This window comes from Staurois parvus, unplaced genomic scaffold, assembly GCF_062004578.1.
Source record: "Staurois parvus isolate SC_StPar_1 unplaced genomic scaffold, SC_StPar_1.0 ptg000714l, whole genome shotgun sequence".
NCBI classification, from domain to species: Eukaryota; Metazoa; Chordata; class Amphibia; order Anura; family Ranidae; genus Staurois; species Staurois parvus.
In genome coordinates, this window is record NW_028318510.1 from 2,375,929 (window position 1) to 2,398,485 (window position 22,557).

At 43.9% G+C, this 22,557-nt stretch overlaps 1 protein-coding gene and 1 pseudogene across 1 annotated transcript in view; one reads left to right on the forward strand and one right to left on the reverse strand.

Annotated features, from left to right (window-relative positions):
* Positions 1-22,557, forward strand: part of CWC27 (CWC27 spliceosome associated cyclophilin) — a 213,914-nt gene that overhangs the window by 112,713 nt on the left and 78,644 nt on the right. The window lies entirely within an intron of this gene.
* Positions 171-285, reverse strand: LOC149445715 (U2 spliceosomal RNA; annotated as a pseudogene).

The window sequence follows — 22,557 nt, forward strand, 5'->3', positions numbered from 1 at the left end:
CTTTTTGCCTCCTCAGCCCCAGGCCAGACCAAGGTAGCATGCTCAAACCAGGAGGAACTGGGTCTTTCCGGTCTCCCCAGAGGAATTACTCCCAAGGCCCCAGAACGAATCATGGCGCTCCCTGGTTTCTGTCCCTCCGGTACTAGCCTTCCGGACCCCCATCATACCAGTGAGGGTACTGTACAACAACCATCCCCGTAAACTAGAATGGTCGGTAGCACCCCCACTGGACACTGATAAGAACAGATACTACACTTGATCTTAGCCAAAAGGCCGAGAAGCGGCCTTCTCCAGGACCTTGAAATGCTTCTTACGAAGCCACTCCTTCGTTGCCCGTGCGGTATGTTTGGGATCATTGTCATGTTGGAAGACCCAGCCACGTTTCATCTTCATTGCCCTTGCTGATGGAAGGAGGTTTGCAGGAGGTATAGTTGTTTCCATTGTGCAAAATCAGGAAATGGTTTATGACCCTGTAAAGTCTTATCTTTACAAAGACCATGTTAGTGTACAACTGAGGTGTTACAGTCAGACAATGCTTTATGACTCTCAAAATAAATACTTTAGCACTTACAACACAGCCATCTACAGGTAATAATGGTTTCAGAGCGGATATGGAAATGCTGAGCAGCTTTTGTTTTAGCCTAGCAGTGTAGGTTCCCACTTCACTATCTACACTGGTGTTTCTGTAGCAGTCCTGCAGTATGCAATGACTACCCTTTTTTTATTATTATTATTATACTACAGGATATATATAGCAACAACAGTTTGCTCAGCGCTTTACAATATAACGGGAGACAATACAGTTCAATACAAGAGGGTTAGGAGGTCCCTGCTCCTTGGAGCTAACAATCTAGGAGTGTTCTAGTTCGTACAGTATGCTAATTAAGTCAGGCCAGTTTGTCTGGGGATTCTGTATGGAGTTATTGGTCCAGAGCTTGACACAGTTTACACCTGATTCCATCTCTGTAGACTCTTTCTGAGACTAATGCTGTGTTTGGGATTTTTCTCTTTTTTTCACTGCTTTGTTTTCTTTTGATGAAGGTGTTTCTTCATCATCCTTGGAGACTTCAACATCCCTGTCAACATCCCGGCTACATCTCAATTCCTCCACTTAACCTCCTCTTTTGCACTCACTTAGTGCATACAATCCACCACCCACTCCGACGGGAACATCCTGGACCTCCTCTTCTCCCATCTCTGCGCCCCCCACAACCTCACAAACACCCCCTTCCCTCTCTCTGACCACAACCTCATCACCTTCTCTGTCTCCTCGTCCTCAAATGCCTACCCCCCCAAATGTCAAACTATTACCAGCCGGAACCTCCGCAACCTGAACCCTGCCCTCTTCCACTCCGCAGCTGATCAACTTTACGACAGCATCCTTCCCCTGTCCTGCCCCGACCTGGCCACAACTGCCTATAACAACTCGCTGTCATCAGCTCTAGACTCGCTAGCGCCTTTAACCACACAAAGCATCAGACCCCGCCCGCTCCAGCCCTGGCAGACTGATCATACCAAAACTCTCAAATGATGCAGTCGTGCGCTGGAGCGACTATGGCGCACAACCAGATCCCAACTAGCGGTCACCCGCTGCAAATCTGCCTTCCACACCTACACCTCTTCCCTCCACGCTGCCAAACAAGCCTACTTTCTGACCCTCATCAATACCCTCTCCTCCAATCCTCGCCGGCTCTTCTCCACTTTCAACTCTCTTCGCCCCCACCTCCACCCAGTACCTTACTCACTGCCCTCAAGATTGCCAATCACTTCAAAAATAAGATTGACACTATTCGCAGGGACATCGCTGCTGCTCAGACCTCCACCCCACCTACCTCCTCTCACACAGCAACCCCCTCAACACCCCTCCCCCTTGGCCTCACCACTGTTCAGACCTCCACCCCATCTAACATCCATCTAACCCCATCGAACATCCCTCACACAGTAGCCTCCTCAACACTCCACTCCTTCGACCCCACCACCACTGAGGAGGTCATCAAGTTCTTCTCTGAAGCCCGCCTCACCACCTGCCCCCTCGACCCTGTCCTCTTACAACTCCTACGATCTCCCTCCTCCTCCATCCTGTGCTCCATCACTCACATCTTTAATCTCTCCCTCTCTTCTGGTGCATTCCCCTCCCCTCTGAAGCACGCACACATCACTACCATACTTACAAAGCCCTCCCTGGACCCCACCGACCTGAACAACCTTAGACCCATCTCCCTGTGGCCATTTACATCCAAATTCCTTGAGCGCTTAGTCTATACTCGCCTAAGCTCCCACCTCAACGACAACAACCTCCTCGACCCCCTACAGTCCGGCTTCCGTCCCCTACACTCCACCGAAACCGCCTTACTCAAACTCACAAACGACCTGCTAACCGCCAAAGCTAATGGCCACTACTCAGTGCTTCTACTCCTCGACCTCTCCGCGGCGTTCGACACAGTCGACCACCCCCTCCTCCTCAAGAAACTACACTCCCTTGGCCTCAGAGACTCCGCTCTCTCCTGGCTCTCATCCTACCCATCACAACGCTCCTTCAGCGTTACCTATAACACTACCACCTCCCACCCACTCCCCCTCTCTGTTGGGGTCCCTTAAGGCTCTGTCCTCGGGCCCCTTCTCTTCTCCATCTACACCTCCTCCCTTGGCCAACTGATACACTCTCATGGCTTCAACTACCACCTCTATGCCGACGACACGCAAATCTATCTCTCGACCCCTCGCCTCACCCCTTCAGTCTCCGCCCGAATCACCAGCCTACTGAACGACATATCAGATTGGATGTCGCTCCACTTCCTTAAACTGAACCTCTCCAAAACCGAGCTCCTAGTCTTCCCCCCCCCCCCCACTGACTTCTCCATCACGTCCAACCATGCTACCATCAAGCCCAACCCGCAAGCCAGAGTACTTGGTGTCATTCTTGACTCCGATCTATCCTTCCAGCCCCAAGTCCAATCGCTAACAAAATCATGCAGACTCCACCTCCGCAACATCGCCAAAATATGCCCATTCCTTACCCCAGAAACTACTAAGCAGCTCATCCACTCCCTCATCATATCACGACTCGATTACTGCAACTCCCTCCTCACTGGCCTGCCTCACAACAGGCTATCCCCACTTCAGTCGATCCTGAATATGGCGGCCAGACTCATCCACCTTACCAACCGCTCCATTTCCGCCACCCCCCTCTGCCAATCCCTCCACTTGCTTCCAATTGCCCAACGGATCAAATTCAAACTGCTAACACTGACGTACAAAGCTGTCCATAATTCTGCCCCAAACTACATCACCGACCTAATATCCAAATACCACCCAAAACGCACTTTCCGCTCTTCACAAGACCTCCTTCTCTCTAGTTCCCTGATCTCCTCCTCCCATGCCCGCCTCCAGGACTTCTCCAGGGCATCACCCATCCTCTGGAACTCCCTACCCCAATCCACCAGACTATCACCCACTCTCCTCTCCTTTAGGTGCACCCTAAAAACCCACCTCTTCAGGGAAGCCTACCCCACCCTCTGCTAACTGCCGATCTCCTCCACTCTTCCTACCACTCCACCCCCCACAGCTTTTCCTCCCGTACCAGTATCCCCTCCCTCCTAGATTGTAAGCTGCAAGGAGCAGGGCCCTGGAACCCCTCGTGTATCTCATTGTATTGTTATTGTACTGTCTCATGTATTGTCTCCCATTGTAATGTACAGCGCTGAGCGAACTGTTGGCGCTATATAAATACTGTATAATAATAATTATTTTCTTCTGTTTTTTGTAAGCGCTTTTGACTATGCTCACACAACTTGTTGCTTTACAAAAAGGCTTAAAACGCCTTCTACCACCTTTCCCATTTGGATGCAGTGATGCCTATTATTCTGATTTTCTCGGACATCCTGTAGAGGATTTGTTGTCGAACGCAGGGTCGCTCCCTTTATTAGTGGAGTGATCTCATTCTATGAACTTCAGACAGCAGCTGTGTTTTCCAAGTACAGTAGGTAACTGATTATTTCTGATGTGTTATGATGTTTATGATTCCACTTTAAAACAAATCTATTTCACTGTTTTCCTCTTCTTCTGAACCTTTAGTTGACTGCTCTACATCACAAAGCAAGGATCTAATGGTTGCTTGTGTTTGCGCTCAACTGTTAATTGTGTCACCCGGCTGATCCAGCGTTTTATGTTGCGCTAGATGATAAGCCAGTTTGTCTTGAATAACCTTTTCTGCTGTTCTGTTTTGCAGGGCATTCTGACCTAAATGCTAAGAATAACATAACAAGGCTTTGTTTTGCCTGTCCTTTGTGGGGGACTGTCTTTTCAGCTCTTTCCTAAACAGCTTCATTAAACAAATCAAGTAAAATAGGGATCAGACAAACATTTCTCCAAAATGGGAGGATGTTTTCTAACCTTTGTTGACACATGGCCAACTTGCATCTCTGGAATTTGGATGTAGGAGGTGGTATCCCAGGTCTTCAAACTGAAAATTTAATCCCTTCTCCTTCCTGGTTTCTCACCTCTAAACATCCTGTGCCACTGCATAGATAAGCAAAACTTCTAGATCAAGCTGTCCTTGCCCCAGGTTCTGTGGTTAGACAGTTTCCAGGGTTTTTCTTCAACCTATTCACCATTCATATGTCCAGGGGGGTATTCACTTCATCCTGGATTTCAAAGTTCACTTGAGTCCATTTATTCCATGATAATTCCCTCATATCTGTTATGTCCTTTCACTAGGGGTCTGGCCAGCCTCTGTGAACATCAAAGACATTTACCTACATATACCCATCTTTCCAGTGCATCTACATTTCCTGCATTTCGCTGCTGGGTCCCTACACTGACATTTTGTGGCCCTGCTTTTTAGCCCCACATCTGAACCTCAGATGTCCACCAAGGTGCTAGCACCAGAATTAAATTTAGTCCCCCTTGTGGGATATGCAGATAACTTCTTTTTGAGGGAACAGTTGGTACGGGCTCTGTCACACAACATGGCTTTGACTGTTCATACATTGCTGTTGTTTGGTGGATCCTGAATAATTAGTAGGTGTATTTTCTAGTCCTGGACACAGCTCAGGCCAGAGAGTTCATACCACAGGTAAAACAGACGTTCTCGTGTTGCATTCAAACTCTCCAGTCCAAGAGTTGCCTGAGTTTTGCAAAAGAATCCTAGGCCTAATGGTAGCTTCCTTCAAGGAAATTCCATTTTCCTAGCTTCACCCCAGACCTCTACAATACAACAATGTATTGTTTTTTTACAAGCCAGTCAGAGTTCCTGGACAGATCAATTTGTTTGCCACCAAAGACCAAATTGCCCCTGGCTTGGTGGCTCAAGAATTTAGCTCTAGAATTGGAGACTTTTTTCCTTTCTTTTTTTTGGAGGATCCTCATGATGGATGCCAGCCTGTTGGACTGAGGAGGAGTCCTGGGCACCCTGTCAGTGCAGAGGCTTTGGTTGTTGTGGATTCTCAATTTGCCTTTCAAACTCATGGTCGCTGGCTTTAACGGCATGGCTGTTTGAAGTCCATGGTTATTTTTTTTTTTTTTTTTGTAGGAAGGAACAGCTCTGAATCTGTTTCCTTTGATGCTAACCTCTAGAAAGGCTACTTCACTGGATGTTGGTCTCCAGCTTCTGTCCTAGAGGTCTGTATGTGAGACAAAACCTTCCCTTCCTGTAACTGGGTCTGGACCAGCACTTGCCTCTCAGTATTTTCAAGGGTCAGGTTTCTGCCCTGTCTGTCTGTTTTCGCACACTGCTGTTGACTCCTTGATTTAGAGAGTCTACCATATTAATTCCACTGACTGTGTGAGATCAGATATGGTTCTTTCTCATTTCAACCTCATTTCTACTCTCATCCACAAGGGTTTTTATCCATCATCGCTGTGAGTGCCTGAACTTATGGCCTTATTTTGGAAAGAGCCCTTCTTGTTTTGCATAGGAACAAGGTGGTATTGTGGCCCTGTACTTCCTTCTTGTGTAAGGTAACTTTGCTTGTCACCTCAACAAGGATATTGTTCTCCTTTCCCTCTGTCTGGCTGCAGCTCCTCAAAAGAAAATTTCTCTACATTGGCTTGCTGTGTTATGGGCTATAACAGTTTATCTCTCAGCCACTGCTACTTTCAGAATTCCTTTTGCAATCCCAGATTGCCTAGGTAAGGGTAAGCTGGCTTCTTGTACCACCATTTCTAGATAAATCATGCAGACCATCATCCAGATTTGTTTTCATAAGGATCTGAGTTCCACCTTTTGCAAGACATTCTCCTAGAACTGTGAGTACTTCTTGGTCTTTTTGGCATCAAGCATCCTTTTACAGTTTGCAAGGCTTAAAGCTGTTAACATTATTGACTCATGTCTATAATTTAGAGTTCTTTTGGAGACATCTACTCATGGAATGCTGTTTGACTTCCTTACTTGGACAGTGCAATGACATGAAAACCCCACAGGGTATGGCATTTGTTTACTGGCATATAAAAGTGCCATTTACCCACAAACCATCACTTTTAAGAAGAAACTTGTTTGTTCGTGTGCAGCAGTAAACTCTTCTATTAAAATAAAAATAAACATATCTCTGCAAGTTAAGAAGTTAAAAACATAATGTGCTAGTATGCATCAAATGCTGAAAAACTATGAAAGACTTACTTTAAAACAAAGCCCTCCAGTGGTGCACTGTCACCACCGACAGGGTTTCCATCTTCACCCAGTCTTTTGTCCCTTTCAGAGGCCAGATGCATCCCTTTCCTTGCCTTTATCTGGCCCTTGGGGCACTATTCCTCTCACTGACACTAATGATGGGGCACTATTCCTTCCATGGATGCCAATGATGGGGCACTATTCCTTCCACTGATACCAATGATGGGGCACTGTTCCTCCCCCTAATACCAGTTATAGTCTGGCCCCTCTAAAGTCTGAAGAACAGTAAACTGGCCCTTTATTTAGAAACTTTTGTGTGATGCACGTTTAGGAGATATTCCTTGTGCTTACAGGTAAGCTTTATTATAAATTTACCTGTGGGTACAAGTGTCCAAGCGGTGTTTACTACCTACCTCTTTAACCACTTGCCTGCTAGGCACTTATATCCCCTTCCTGCCCAGGCCAATTTTCAGCTTTCAGCACTGTCGCAATTTGAATGACAATTGCGCGGTTCCGCAACACTGTATCCATATGAAATTTTTATCATTTTTTTCACACAAATAGAGCTTTCTTTTGGTGGTATTTACTCGCCGCTGTGTGTTTTTATTTTTTGCGCTATAAACAAAAAAGTGCAAAAAATTCAAAAAAAAAGTTTTTCTTTGTTTCTATTATAAAATTTTGCAAACCGGTAATTTTTCTCCTTCACTGATGTGCGTTGATGAGGCGGCACTGATAGGCTGGCACTGATGATGCTACACTGATATGCAACAATGATGGGCACTGATAGGCAACACTGCTGGGCAGCATTGATAGGCTGCATTGGTGGGTGGCGCTTCTGGGCACAGGTGGGTGGCACTACTAGGCACTGATGGGCACAGGTGGGTGGCACTGCTAGGCACTTGTGGGTGGCACTGCTGGGCACTGATCAGCAGTGCCCTGATGATCGGTGCCAATCCATCCTCTGACAATTGCCGGTTATCGGCAGTACTTTCCTCACAGATCAGGGCAGCTGATAACCGGCAGCTGCATTTACCCAGTGATCTGCTGTGTCATTGGACACAGCTGATCACATGGTAAAAGGCCTCTGTGATTGGCCTTTTACCACATCACTTGATCAGCTGTGTCTGTAGGACACAGCAATCACGGAGATCGCCGGGTGCGTGCATTCTGGGAGGACGTCATATGACCGTCACTCGGCTATAGCGCGGTTGGCAAGTGGTTACAGTAGAACTGTGGTTAGGCCCTCACAGACCTCTGTAACTGCAGCCATGTGGCGTAATTGTCATAGCAAAATATTTTTACTTTTTTTTTCCACTTGTAGCTTGTTTTGCTCTCCTTTGCTCGCAGTAACTTGGCAGTCTGCCAACCTAAAGTCTCCTATAAAACCAGGGTCAGGTACAAACAGGATGGAGAGCAGAATGCTGATACCTATCTTAAAGTGACATTAAACAATATCCTAATTTTTCAAAAATAATCCATACACATCCACTACTTAATGGCCTAATCTATTTTTCATGAAATAATTTCTTCTTTTGTGAACTCCTGAACTTCTCTTTTTCCCTTCACTTCCATATGTCTAAAATAAGCAGTGTGCGTTAGTTGTGGTTATGTACACTGCTCTATACACGCTACACATCCCATAGTCTATAGAACCTAGTTCATCTCTGGAGTGAACAAGAGAAGGTGGCTATGTACCTACATACAGTGGGACTATGGAGAACAAACATAGACTCCCTCAAGCAGGAAGTTCAGGATCACGACAGCAAAAAAACAAAGAAAATTGGAGATTTGAAGGAGGGTGAGAGCAATAAAAGGGACTTTTTTGAGTTAAGAATACATGCTGAAATAGAATATGCTTTTTTAAACCAGAGTTTAGTGTCACTTTAAAAGACTTCACTACTGTTCTTCTGAAGTTTGAAGATGACTTGATCCAGTGTCCACATCTACAGAATTAAGCTAGGGCTTGTTTTAAAGCGTAAAGTATTTGAAAATATATAAATGTTTGTAGCCTTGTAATCTCTACTTTTCAAGACACCTATTTACAATAAGCACTTTGACTTCTTCCCAGTTGGGCAGTATGATGTCTCAAAGATACACTGGCTATGGTAGATAGGTACTCATTGGGATACTAGGTAAAAATGACATTCTAGACTAGTTCTCTATATTACCAAAAATGTATTAATTTAAATAGGGACAAAACCAGTTTTTGGTATGAATATATGAGGCTGTCCAACAACAAAGAAAACCGGTATGAAAAGTGTGCTGCCAAAAATATATTATTGTTAAGTACAAGGTTTTTTTTTTTCCAGCTTGTTATTTATTCAACTCCACCTTCTCAGAGGATGTGTCTGATAAATGCATTGTCAACCATAAATGCTTTAACATACTTTTCCAAATGGTGGTGTTCCTTGTTTCAAGATCATGTTTTCACTTGATGCTTCTTTAGCTTATTATCCTCATCCGCCCTCCTGTACGTGCCGTACCTATCCTAGGTTTTGTTTTTTTCACCAATGTATTGATTTCTGCTGCAGTGATTGATATGAACAACCAGACAAAACATTACTGATATCTGTACAAACATTTGTAAAATACATTGACCTCGCATGCTCTCATAGAAAATATAAATCTGTGTATACACTGTGTGTGTGTGTGTGTATGTATGTGTGTGTGTGTGTATGTATATATATATATATATATACACCCCCACAGTATATAGCCTTTTTTTTTTTCACTTTTGCTGGCTCTTGAGTAGTCGGCCTACATGGGCTTAAAAAAAGCAGCTAACGTCATTCTGATTATGATAATTTATCTGCTACAATTGCTCTTTTTTATTAAATGAGTTCTTCAGCATCCACCTATCATTTTTCAGGTATGGTATCAATTACTGAGATATGTGGATATTTCAGATTTCCTAAAAAACTGATTTTTCTCATAGATATTACTTGCTCATTGTCTATTAAAGTGTTACTAAACCCACAACAGTAAAATCAGTCTTGTTATGCAGCAAAGCATGCTTGTTATACTCACTGTGGAATGTAAGGGGTTAATCCTTTGCATTGTATAAAAAAACTGTTTGATCACGACTCTGATTCTCCCTTTCTTTTACTGTTCCCAATTCGTTTGTCATAATACAAAGCAGCAGTGGCAAGTCTGCACATGCTCTGTTTGTTGTGTATTGCTATAGAGGTTTTTTTTTTTTTGGTTTTTTTTGGGAGGGTGCATGTGATCAGCACAGGACCAATCAGTGCTGTCCGGACAGAGTCCACCTCATGCCATTTCATAGTACAGTCAGAGGAGAATGAAAACTCCTCCTACAAGATTGTCCAGTGCTCGCCTGGGCACTGATCGGAGTCACAAGACTGTTATATACTGCTGATGAGAAAAGGTATTTAGCAGTTTATATTTACTAAAATAATTGCATTTCCTTGTTCTGTGTACTGTGGAAGATTGGATATAGTGAATGCTGAGTCATGGGTTTAGTAACAATTTAAGTGCAATGTAAAGCATATATCAAGGCAAAGTTAAAAAGAAAAAAAAAAACCCTATTTAGTACATCTGTGCAATACATGCACATTTCCGCATATTGTATTCCTTTAAAGTTCACCTTTTAAAGAAAAAATAATAAATGCACATTTTTTGCAAGCATTATTGTAGGGGTTTTTTTTCTGCATTTAAAGCAACACACCCGTGATCAGCAGATGACTGGTGCAGTGTCAGGCTCCTGCAGACTGTCAGTACAACTGTCTGCTCGTACCTCCTGAAGTTCAGGAAGATCATTGAAGTACGAGAGCGCTCACTAGTGCCCTCGCAGTTCATTGAGAACAATATTCCGTCTGCCACAATGGAAGATGGTACTTTTAGCCTATTAATTCACTGGAAACTGTGAATTAATGATGCGTCCACTTGGGCAGAGCCCCGCGCACTGTATTTGAGTTGTGACAGCGAGTGCAGGAAGAGGAGGATCCCCGCCCACTGTCAGAATGGGGATCAGGTCAGGGTGCCAGCAGGTGCTTTAGTTACATGTTACACCGTGAATATGGGTGTAACATGTTACTAAAGGTGAACTTATCCTTTAAATGTGGTGCTATTACAGAAAAATAACTTGATATACCGGAAATATAGTGTGCGTCTACTTTCCACCATTACATGACAATACAGTGTATTTTTGGCTCTAAATTACAAAGCATGTGTTGTCGGCCCCCACCCACTTAATTTCTGATGCATTAAAAAGAACACAACCTTTTCTCATTTCCCCCTCTTCATCTACACGACAAGTTATCAGCTCCCAAGAATTTTGTCAAAATCAACAGGTATTTTTTTTTTGCACTTATTAAACAATTCTAGCAAAACAATTTCTGACCAAAATAGAGCTTATACATGAAGTTCATTGTTAGGGTTTATGCATGCTTTAAGCAATACTGGATCACAGATGGAGAGAAACCATATTACTGCACTCATGTAGTGTCTGGTGTTTCTGTGTTTTTTTTTTTTTATGATATTTTATTAAAACTCCTTGAAAGAGTGCAAATTTCCAATAACTGTTCCCTATCTTTTTCAAAGCAGTCCTGAGGCTCAATGTAGCTCAGGACAAAAAACTACTTGCAACATAACCCTGCAGGTCCCCATCAGGACAGGTAGACCAGTAAATAGAATTGACAAAAGAGAAACATTCCATGAAAACAGCCTTGTGTTTTCAGATTTTTAGTGATCAATACTGAAGATCTGAGACTTTTCCATTAATCAAGCGCCATTATTTAAGCTCCAAATGCCAGTGATTTTCTTCACAAGCTGAAGTTGTTGAATTGATTACAAAAAATCGAAAGAAAATTGCGAGTGCTTAAAGGTTGGAGAAGCTAGCACTAAATACAGAGTGACAAACCCAATGTACAAAATATACCAAAATAGTGCAATGCATAAAGAAAAGTAAACAAATATATATGTGACAAATTATCCTAAACTTATCCACATATTTCACAGTGTCCAAAAAATCAAAAGCGGGTGAGTGAAAATTAAATAAATACATACATATGAATACACAATTTAATGGTGTTCATAAAGTGCAAGTGATTAAATTATATGTAACCAAAGTCCATACCACTATGCACTCACCAGAAGGCTAGTGATCAATAGCCTAGTGAAATGACCAAGTCGTAAGGGACCTCCATAGATCGTTCCTCAGTAAAGGTAAAAATACAGCCAGAATGGAATCCTAGGAGAAGTCGCTCACCGCACGGAGCCCAAGGAATAATATATAGTGTAGTAGTTTAAAAGGTCAATATTAAAACCACTTATAACAATTTTCCACATTAAAACAAACCTTTGCGGCTGGACTTACTAAGATGGCTGTTGATCTGGACCTCGGGAATGGTGGTTGCATGACGTCTGCATGTAAGGGTCCACCCAAAGCGTTTCGTGCACATGCACGTCTTTAGGGATACGCCTACTGGATATTATTCCTTGGGCTCCATGTGGTGAGCCATTTCTCCTTGGATTTAATTCTGGCTGTACTTTTCCCTTTACTGAGGAGTGATCTATGGGGGTCCCTTATGATTGGGTCATTTTGCTAGGCTATTGATCATTGGCCTTCTGGTGAGTGCATAGTGGTGGAGGATTTTGCACTATGGTTTGAGCGCACTGGGTCCTTACAGGACTTTTATTTTCTTTTTGGATTGTCTCTTATGGATTTTGGTTACATATAATATAATCACTGGCACTTTATGAGCATCATTTAATTATGTATTTCTATGTATTTATTTCATTTTCATTCATCCACTTTTGATTTTATGGACACTTTGTGCAATGTGTGGATATATTTTTAGGGTGATTTGTCACATATATAATTGTTCATTTTTTTTTATGAGCTGCACTATTTTGATTTATTTTGTTGAATTGCTTGTTTAGTATACTAGTGTACCAAGACATGTCTGTGAGTAACTCAGTGGATCTTATGTGAAAAGCCTTGTTCATTTAACTGTATGATTACCAATAGCTATCTGACCAATCAAAGATCAAACCAGGTGCATCAAATAAAGTGTCTGAAATAAGAACGGTCTTTGCTATGTCGTAGCCACTAAGCAGAGGAGAACCAAGTGAGAATGAAAGGTCAAAGGCTAGTGTCAATGGGTAAATTCACCTTTATTTCTGATGCATTTTGCTTGTGTTTTAGATACGTTTTGGATGCATGTAAATTCAATCCGTGTCCAATGATTGATGCATTTCACCTCCTTCTGGCCTTTTTCTAAGTTATATCAACCTGCTTCAAGCTGTGAAGCAAGCTACTAACACACGCCTATGTACAGAGACCCTTAAAGTGGTTGTGAATCTCTGAAATGAAAAATTAACTAAGCATGTCCTTCTATACTGTGTACTGCCTCATTCTAAAATATTTAGTGTGAAGTAGTAGTGGTAGAGTCAATTCAAACAGTTTTCCCAGGCACAGGGCAATTGGGCCTGCCCCCCTCTAGCACACCACAGGTGATTGACAACCTCAGCTGTGCATGTGTCCCTATGTGACTGTGTAGAGGGGGGTCAATTCCATCCACGCAAGTGTCAGATTACAGTTAGCTTTGTGCTGTGCAGTGTGTAACATTAGATCCCTGCCTCCTGCAAGCTAAGAAACACCCTTTCATCTCTGCATTTTGAAAGGCTGTGGAGAAATAAAGAGCTGCAGATAAACATGTACAGATCACTGTGTATCACCATAGGCTAGTCACTTCAATGGGCTTATGTAAGGGTTTATTATCACTTTTAACTTGATTTCTATGTTAGACCCTCAAAAAGACACTTAAAATGAGGCTGCATGTCTTTCATTTGCCTTTAGAGTATTGTGCAAATATCTAGAGACCCTACAAGGATCCTATCCGCAGTAGATCCCAGTTCCTTGCATCTTTGTTAGGTCTGTATGAAAACCGAAAAATACGAGTTGTGTCCAGAATATAATAAGAATGTAGTTCCTATGCTTGAGAAGGGCTGTGTGAAGAGAGAATCTGGTGCCAGGTATACATTAGAACAATTGCATTCCAGCCCTGTCAGAGTTGAGATATTCTTTTTGTGGCACCCTAATCAAGTGCCTCGTTAAGAAAAATGCAAACAAGTTTGGAACAGTGGTACGTGATAACATTTTGTGTGAAATTGGGTTAAACTGCATCAGAGACTTTGGAAATGGTGAGGAAAGCTTATGGGGAAGCTGCGCTATCATCTAACCAAGTGTACTGCAGGCACAAGGCCTTCAAGGAAGGATGAGAAGGTGTTGAAGATGAACAACGATCAGGTTGCCCCTCTTCATCAAAAACGGAACAGAATGCGGATGCAGTGAAGTCTGTTCTCAACCATGACTCTCAACAATTGTTCATCAAGTCGTGACTCGTGAAAAGAAAAGTGGCTCAGAGAAAAGTGTGTGTGAAACTTGTTCCCAAGCAATTGTCACCTGATCAGAAGGGACTCTGTTAACTCGTTTGCCAAGACCTGTTGGCTGTTTGCGACAAGAGCCTGATTTTTTGAGTCAAGTGGACGTTATCCACACTATCAAAATGGCGTCATCTCCCGTGATCATAGAGCCACTACACGGGCTCTGAATGCCATCCCATTTGAAGGCTTCTATGGATTCTTTAAAAATTTGAAAAATGACTGTGAGTGTTGTGTACACTTACAAGGTGCATACTTTGAATGAGACTATGTTCAATTGTAAAAATTTTCAATAAAATAATTTTTAAAAATTCATTCTCATTACTTTCTGGGCACACCTTGTAGATTACGGGAGCCTGGTAAATATTTCTTTCCACTACCTTGTACAGTCTGCTTAGGCTTTGTTCATCATTCCTTCCTTTACATTGAGCAACTTTCAGCTTGTCCATAAATACATTTTAAATATGGCAAGCATTACACATATGCACTACTGTATACTTAGTATTGTTACATGGTTATTATTTTTTTCTTTGTTCTCTTTAATACTGTAGAAGATAGTGACTTATCCTTTAATTATTCTGCCTCATTCTTCAGTAATTTAAAGCTTTATCAGTCTAAATCGTGACCAAGACAGTTATGTTAATCTTGGTGCCATACATTGTATATCACCTAATTTGTTTAAGCCTCCTGGCTACAGAAAATTGGCTTTGATGTTTCATAATGTAAAAAATATGTTAAATTTCCTGCAATATTTGTATGCACAGGATTCAAACTGGCATTTACATTTTGTTGTCCAATTTTTTTTTTTTTAATTTGTAGAGGGTATATAAACGAAAGTGACCAGATGTTTTATTTTCTGCTATACTATGGGCACAGAGAATGGTCTCCATGTAGAATACAAAAGTACAAAACTAGGAGGCCTTGATCTAACTGACAAGCAGACTATTGCTCGAAAATAGGTTTTAACATGAGTATAGACTGTATGTGTGTGTGTGTATATATATATATATATATATATATATATATATATATCTCAAGTTCAATCTTTTACAGTTTCCTTGCACTGAATTAGCAACTAATATGCAGTGTCTGCAGCTACAGATTTCAGTGATCTTGTTTTAAAGTGACCCTGTTACAAAGGGATCAAAGCAGCATAAGCCTGTAATGGAAGCATGGAAGCAGGCTTATACTTGCCTGTCCAGCAGCTAGTTTGCAGAAACTTTGCTTTTGCAGAACCCTTTGCATGATACATCCAGATTTGGAATAATGTGTTCTTCACTAGCTGCTGTGATTTCTCCTGATGACCCCTATGCCACTAATGTATGCAGCAGTGACTAGGGGTCACTAGGAAGAATCACACTGGTCAGCAAGGGACACACTATTCCACACAAACACATGTGCTACACACCTTTGCTTATCTTAGTTCAGTGGATTACATAGTTTACAGACTGTAGTCTTGCCAGGCAGCACTTCATTTGCTAGCTGAGTAAGGTTTGAAGGCAACTGGCATAGGCCACGGCTCCTGGACCGGGTTACTGACCAATCTAAGATACGGTTAAGGGGTAAATTTAAGCCTGGTACACACAGGTAGGTTTTTTTATGTCTTTCTGAGAAGCTCGCTGTACTAACTAACATGCGATGTTAGTACAGTGATCTCCCAGCTGAGATTTATGTTCTGACTGGAGGACTGACCCCCATCCCCCCCAACCAGAACACACTGGTCAGCTCTCAAATCCATTGGCTGCAAGCTCTGATCAGATGCTGATCGGCTGCCGGTTTTCCAGCATGCCCCTTTAACAGAAGCCGGACAGGCTGCTTTACACACTGGCTGAATGTCGGCCGGTTTCTGTTGAACCAAGCGTTGTGAGAACTGGTCTTTAGCATGGAGGGGGGTAGGGTTCAGATGAAATTTGAATTAATCTCACTATGGAGTGATTCCTTCATACTTCTTGATATGTATACAAAACAGGAAGTAAAAAGAAATCTCCCAACTAGATATAGATGGCAAAAAATAAAAAAAAAATCAGGGGTTTTCACCAGTTCCTACGCTTTCCAAAATGGCAAAAAAAAATTTTGCCCTTAGATATACTTTAGGTAGTTTGAATATAGAGGTATCCTTTAACTCTAAAGCACCATGAAAAGAGACTGTTTTGACCAGTTATTATAGGGCTGTGGTAAGTTTAGAATAGTTAAAAAAAAAAAAAAAAAAAATGTTCTATTGGTAAAATTAACACAAGTAGTTGGTAATGGCAATTATAAGCAATTAGCTCAGAAACAATGTCCGACCGTGTCAATTTTTTTTCTGGATTTTTGGCTGATATTCTTTCTCTATCATTTAGAATACACCTATGATAAAAAAAATTCTAGACCCTTCATTTCTTTGTAAGTGAGCAAACTTACAAAATATGCAGAGGATCAAATAAATATTTTCCCCGCTGTATATGTGAGACCTAATAAAACGACTGGGTTCCAAGGTAAAGACAAAAATATTAAGTGCATTGTCGGTGTCCACCATTCCTTGCCAGTAATTTTGTAGCTTGGGGCAAGACCAAAACATGTGAAGGTAGGAGTCCACCTCTAAGTCACAACAAGGGCAAGTGTCGGCCCTGTTTGGGTATATGTGTTAATGTATGAATTTGCAAGGAGATACGTTTTATAGAAAATATTGATATTCCTGTGTAATCACAATCATTCAGGTCTACGTTAACTCCAACTATTATACAAACCCCAACAATGCTATCTAGCCAGTCCAGTACCTGTATCTGATGTCTGTTTTCACATTGCCCTACCCACACTTTTTTTTTTTTTTTTTTATTCATTTCACTTTTTTTTTTTTTTTATTCATTTCACTTTTTTTTTTTTTTTACAAACTCGAATGTAAAAACCACAATTAATCAAATTGCATAATCTTTCAAAATCTAACTTTATATTAGCTTTTTTTTATAGTCCCATACACAGACTCAGATTGTAAGAGGAGAGCCAGCTGTTTCTGCCACTAAGATCTACAGTATTTCCCAGTGCTGTAACTTTTAAATTCTCACCAGGAGGAGAGAGCAGATTTTCTCATACAATGGCTTTATCAATATACTAATGATCCTTCATTATTGGTGCTGGGGTGGATCTGTGAGCAAGATATTTTACTTTATAGCAGTGAAAGACAAAATGAAGCACCTTACCTGGCTATGCTGCCATGCAGGAGTGCTTAGATCACAGGAGTGACTGAACTATATACAAATCTTTTGGCAGGTAAGGAAATGACCATGCATTAATTTGCTTGCCTTGAGTTCAACTTTATTATTATTATTATTATTATACAGGATTTAAAGTAGAACTATAGTCAAAGTTTTTTTTTTGGATAGAGCAAGAGAGGATTATACCCTGTAAGATTATTATTATTTTTGCCATCTGTGTCTCGTTGATGAGATTTCCCGTCATGTCTTGTCCCATAGCAAAAACAGGAACTCCATGCAAATTAAAGGAATTCATTGGGGACCCCCAGGTCTCCAGAACTAGAGTAGAGAGGGTAAATCACACTTAACCCCCCTGGCGGTATTCCCGAGTGTAGCTCAGGGTAAAGTTTCCGTACCACAAGCGGTAACCCTGAGCTACACTCGGGCTTACCATGCGGCGCTGCTCCGGCTTCTGTTCTTCACTTACCTTTGTCCTGCGCTCCCCCGATGTCCCTCCTGCAGTGTCCCCGGCAATGTAATCCAGTGGATGCCGGCATCTGTCATCTGGTTTCCGTCCCTTGCGAGCGTCGGGATGTACGGGGTACGGAACGGCAGGAAATTTGAAAATGAAAAAAAGTGACATTCACTAAATACATTAAAATCACATAGTAAAACATTACTGTATCAAACCATTTCACATACATTTTGTCCCTAGTGCTTTGTCCTGTGCCCTGCCTGCATTTTTGCTGTTCTTTCTGCCTGGAAACTGAGAAACGTCCATGGTGTCCAAAAAGCGCCCCTTTAGGTCAAAACCGGTTTTAGACCAGCTAGAGAACAGCGATAGTAAATTAGAACCACTTGCAGAATTGAGTGATAATGATTCGTGGGGAAATTCGTCATCAGACACAAACGATTTTGCGACTTTGCTCAGTGATGTGCGAACTTGGCGCTATATTTCAAATTTCAGTGTTTTTGGTTTGATTATATTATTGAATTAAATTTATTATTATTATATTATTATTTTTTATGATTATTTATTCAATTATAATTTATGATTTTGTGTTTAAAATTTTATCATACCCGGGATGTTTACTAGACTCTTGTTCGGACAGATTTCAGTGAATTATTCCTATAAATTACAGGCCTACAATAAAAAAAATACATATTTCCATGCAAAAAAATGTACAGCTTTGAGCACAGAAATATGGACATAATCAGACCGCTAGGGAGGTTAATGGGGGCAGAGACATCAATAAAATATGACAGGTTCTAATCCCTCTGTACTCCATCCAAAACAAAGAAAACAAAAAAAAATATATACTTTAAATCTTTTAATCAAGTATGATTTGCTAGACATTAAACTGTAGTGCTGTAGTGGTGTTTTCTTTTGTTTTTTTCATTTGGCAAAGGTTCTTTTTTTTTTTTTTTTTTGTAATTACAAATGTGTTTATACTTACTTGGTTTCTGTAGTGGTTTTGCACAGAGCAGCCTGGAACCTCCTCTTCTCGGGTCCCCCACAGGCTCTCCTGGCTCCTGTCCATTCACACACAGAGCCGCGGCTTTCCCTACTCCCTCTCTCTCCTCATTGGCTGAGTGGCTGTGATTGACAGCAGCAGGAGCCAATGGCTCCCGCTTGCTGTATCAGCCAATGAGGAGGCAGAGACCCGGGACAGCCGAGGCTGTCGTGCACATCGCTGGATCTCAGTGGGGCTCAGGTAAGTATTGGGGGGATTTCTGCACACAGAAGTTTTTTTACCTTCATGCATAGAATGCATGGTGGTAAAAAAAAATGTGAGTCTTAATAACCTCTTTAACCACTTCAAGTCCAGACACTTTCACCCCCTTCCAGTCCAGGCCAATTTTCAGCTTTCAGTGCTATCACACTTTGAATGACAATTGCGCGGTCATGCAACACTGTATCTGTCAGGGATCTCCTCGATCCCCGCCGCGATGGGCTCGGCGCAGGCGCACTGCTCCACCCAGCGCACGGGCACTAGGTCCGGGCCGGCCGCGGCGTTCGAGTTCGCGCATGCGCAGTAGAAGCCGCGGCCGCCCGCTGGGCACCAATGGCAGCGCAGGGCGGGATATTTAAAGGTCCCTGAGCTGTCATTTCGTTGCCTTCTGGTCTTACCTGCTTCCTGTGTTCCTGTACCTGTGCCTAGTAAGTTATTGACCCGGATTGCCTTTGACCTTGCTGATTTCTCCTGCCCAGACCCTTGCTTGCCTGACCTCTCTCCCTGGATGCCCCTTATTAGATCTGACCTCCTGCTGCTGACCTGGCGTGTGACCCGACGATTCTCTGCCTGCTCCCTTGTACCTTACCGTCCTCTACAATACCGACTCGGCCTGTCTGACTACGCACTTGCTCAGCCATCCATCCATCCATCCCATCGGGGTCACCCGACCTCCTCACATCTGGCTCTCCCTGGTTGGAGCCCCTGGCAAACACCACTACCACTGACAGGTGTGCTCAGTAGAGGCGACCTGGTCTCGGGGTACTACAAGTCCATCCCCACCATCAGGGGCCCTGGTGAACAAGTACCCTGGGGCTTAGACTCCGCGCTCTGGGCACGCCTGACCAGTGGAGTGCTAGTGGTGCCGCTCGGCGGTCCCTCACAGTACCAGAAGGCCATGACTGAGCCTCGAGGAGGACTCTCCCCGTTGGACGAGGTTTGCAGGCACCTGGCTACCCTGACGCAAGCTGTAAACACATTACAGGACAGATGTCTGCAGATCGAGAATCGGTTTCAGGCCTGCACCATATCTGTTCCTGTTTCACAGGCCCCGGCTCCTGCACCACCGGTCGCAGCAGTCCATGAGCCGGCTCCTGGGCCTCCCACATCACTCCCTATGGCGGAACCCCGAGTACCCTTACCCGAGCGCTTCCATGGGGATCGCACACGCTTTCGGTCATTCCGTGACTCCTGTCTGCTCTATTTTGAACTGCAGCCACGGACCTTTTTGACGGAATCAGTGAAAGTGGGGTTTGTTGTCTCCCTGTTGCAGGGTGAACCCCAAGACTGGGCCCACCGACTAAGGGGAAACAATGACCCTCACCTGGTTACGGTCGACAGCTTCTTTAACGCTATGGCCATCTTATATGATGACCCACAACGGGCAGCCTCGGCCGAGGCCACATTATACGCACTCCGACAAGGTCGGCGGGCGGCTGAGGAATACGCCTCTGACTTTAGGCGCTGGATGGGTGACACTTGTTGGAACGAGTTCGCACTCTTGCACCAGTTTCGTATGGGCCTATCAGAGGCTCTGAAAGACGAGCTCGCCCGGGTGGAGGTGCCCGAGACATTAGAGGACCTGATTGCACTCACCATCAAAATTGACCGTAGACTACGGGAGCGCAGATTGGAGAGGTCTGGTCAGGGTCGCGGAAATCCCTGGGGGTCATTTCAGGGATCCAGTCAACATACTAGGCCAAGCACCCAGAACCTGCCGTTTGAAGATGCTCCTGAACCCATGCAGCTAGGCCTGGCTCGGCCTAAACTATCGCCTGAGGAACGCCAGCGCAGACGCTCCCAGAATCTGTGCCTGTACTGCGGCGAAGCTGGTCACATGGTGCGTTCCTGCCCGCAGAAACTGAGTAAGTTCACCTCATCTTCTTTATCTGTTGGCAATATGAACCCGTCCCAGTACTTAGTTGTTCCCCTCTCCTTTCAGCTTTCAGAAAGGACCGTGGAGGTGACGGCCATAGTTGATTCGGGGGCATGCAGCTGTTTTGTGGATATCAATTTTGCTCACCAGCAGGGTATTCCCCTCCGCCCAAAGGAGAAGGGGTTTCACATCTTTTTGGCTGATGGTTCCCGGATAAAGTCAGGGGTGGTTAACCAGGAGACCCCTTCCATTGTGACTTCCATTGCCGGTCAGCACCGGGAACTCCTCCGCCTGGATGCTATTGCATCACCCCTTTTCCCAGTCATTCTGGGGCTCCCTTGGTTGCGGGCCCATAACCCCCAAATTGACTGGGAGACTGGGGTTGTCTCGTTCCCTTCCCCATATTGTCGGGAACTGTGTCGAACTTCGGGCCCGGAGGTCCCCCAGGTCCTCCTGTGCTCTGAAGGGGATGACAGCCTAAAACAAGTGATCCCTGCAGCCTACCATGAGTTTCTTGATGTGTTCAGTGAACGGGGAGCAGATGCTCTACCCCCCCACCGCCCATATGACTGTCCTATTGATCTGTTGCCCGGTTCGGAAATTCCGTTCGGGCGAATTTTTCCCCTTTCTGAGCTAGAATTAGGGGCCCTGAAGGACTATATTGAGGATAGCCTCCGAAAGGGATTTATCCGTCCCTCCACTTCCCCAGCAGGTGCAGGGATCTTCTTTGTAGAAAAGAAGGACAAGACTTTGAGGCCATGCATTGACTATCGGGAGTTGAATAGGGTCACCATTAAAAATCGTTACCCGTTACCACTGGTACCTGAATTATTCCAGAGCCTAAAAACTGCAGTAGTGTTTACCAAGTTGGACTTAAGGGGAGCCTACAATTTGGTTCGCATAAGGGAGGGGGATGAGTGGAAGACGGCCTTCCGCACCCGTTTCGGCCATTTTGAGTACCTGGTCATGCCTTTCGGGTTGTGCAATGCGCCAGCCACCTTCCAACACTTTGTGAACGACATCTTTAGGGACTTCCTGGACATCTTTGTCATCGTCTACTTAGACGACATTTTAATTTTTTCATCCTCCCTGGGGGAGCACAGGGTACATGTATCAAAGGTGTTGGGGCGGTTGCGGCAGCACGGGTTGTACGCTAAAGCAGAGAAATGCTGCTTTGAACAGGCTAGCGTTACATTTCTGGGTCTGATCATCTCCACCACGGGGGTCGCAATGGACCCTCAGAAGGTCTCAGCGATCCTAGATTGGCCTGAACCCACGGACAGGAAAAGTGTCCAACGTTTTATTGGGTTCGCAAATTTTTACCGGAAGTTCATCAAGAACTTCTCGGGTCTGGTCTCCCCCATCACTCAGTTAACCAAGCTTGGGACGCGATTCAGATGGACGCCCGAGGCACAGGAAGCTTTTGAAGCATTAAAAAGGTTATTTACCTTGGCACCCATTCTGGGCCATCCCGACGCCTCCCTGCCCTACATCTTAGAAGTAGATGCATCTGAAAACGCGGTTGGCTCCATCCTTTCCCAGCGGAAGGGCGCCAAGGAACTACTCCACCCAGTAGCATTGTTTTCACGGAAACTTACCCCTGCGGAGAGGAACTACGACATTGGGGATCGCGAGCTACTGGCTATCAAAACCGCTTTAGAAGAATGGAGGTACCTGCTGGAAGGTGCCTCCCACCCCATCCTGATATTCACGGACCACAAGAACCTGGAATATCTGAGGACGGCCAAACGTCTACGCCCACGACAA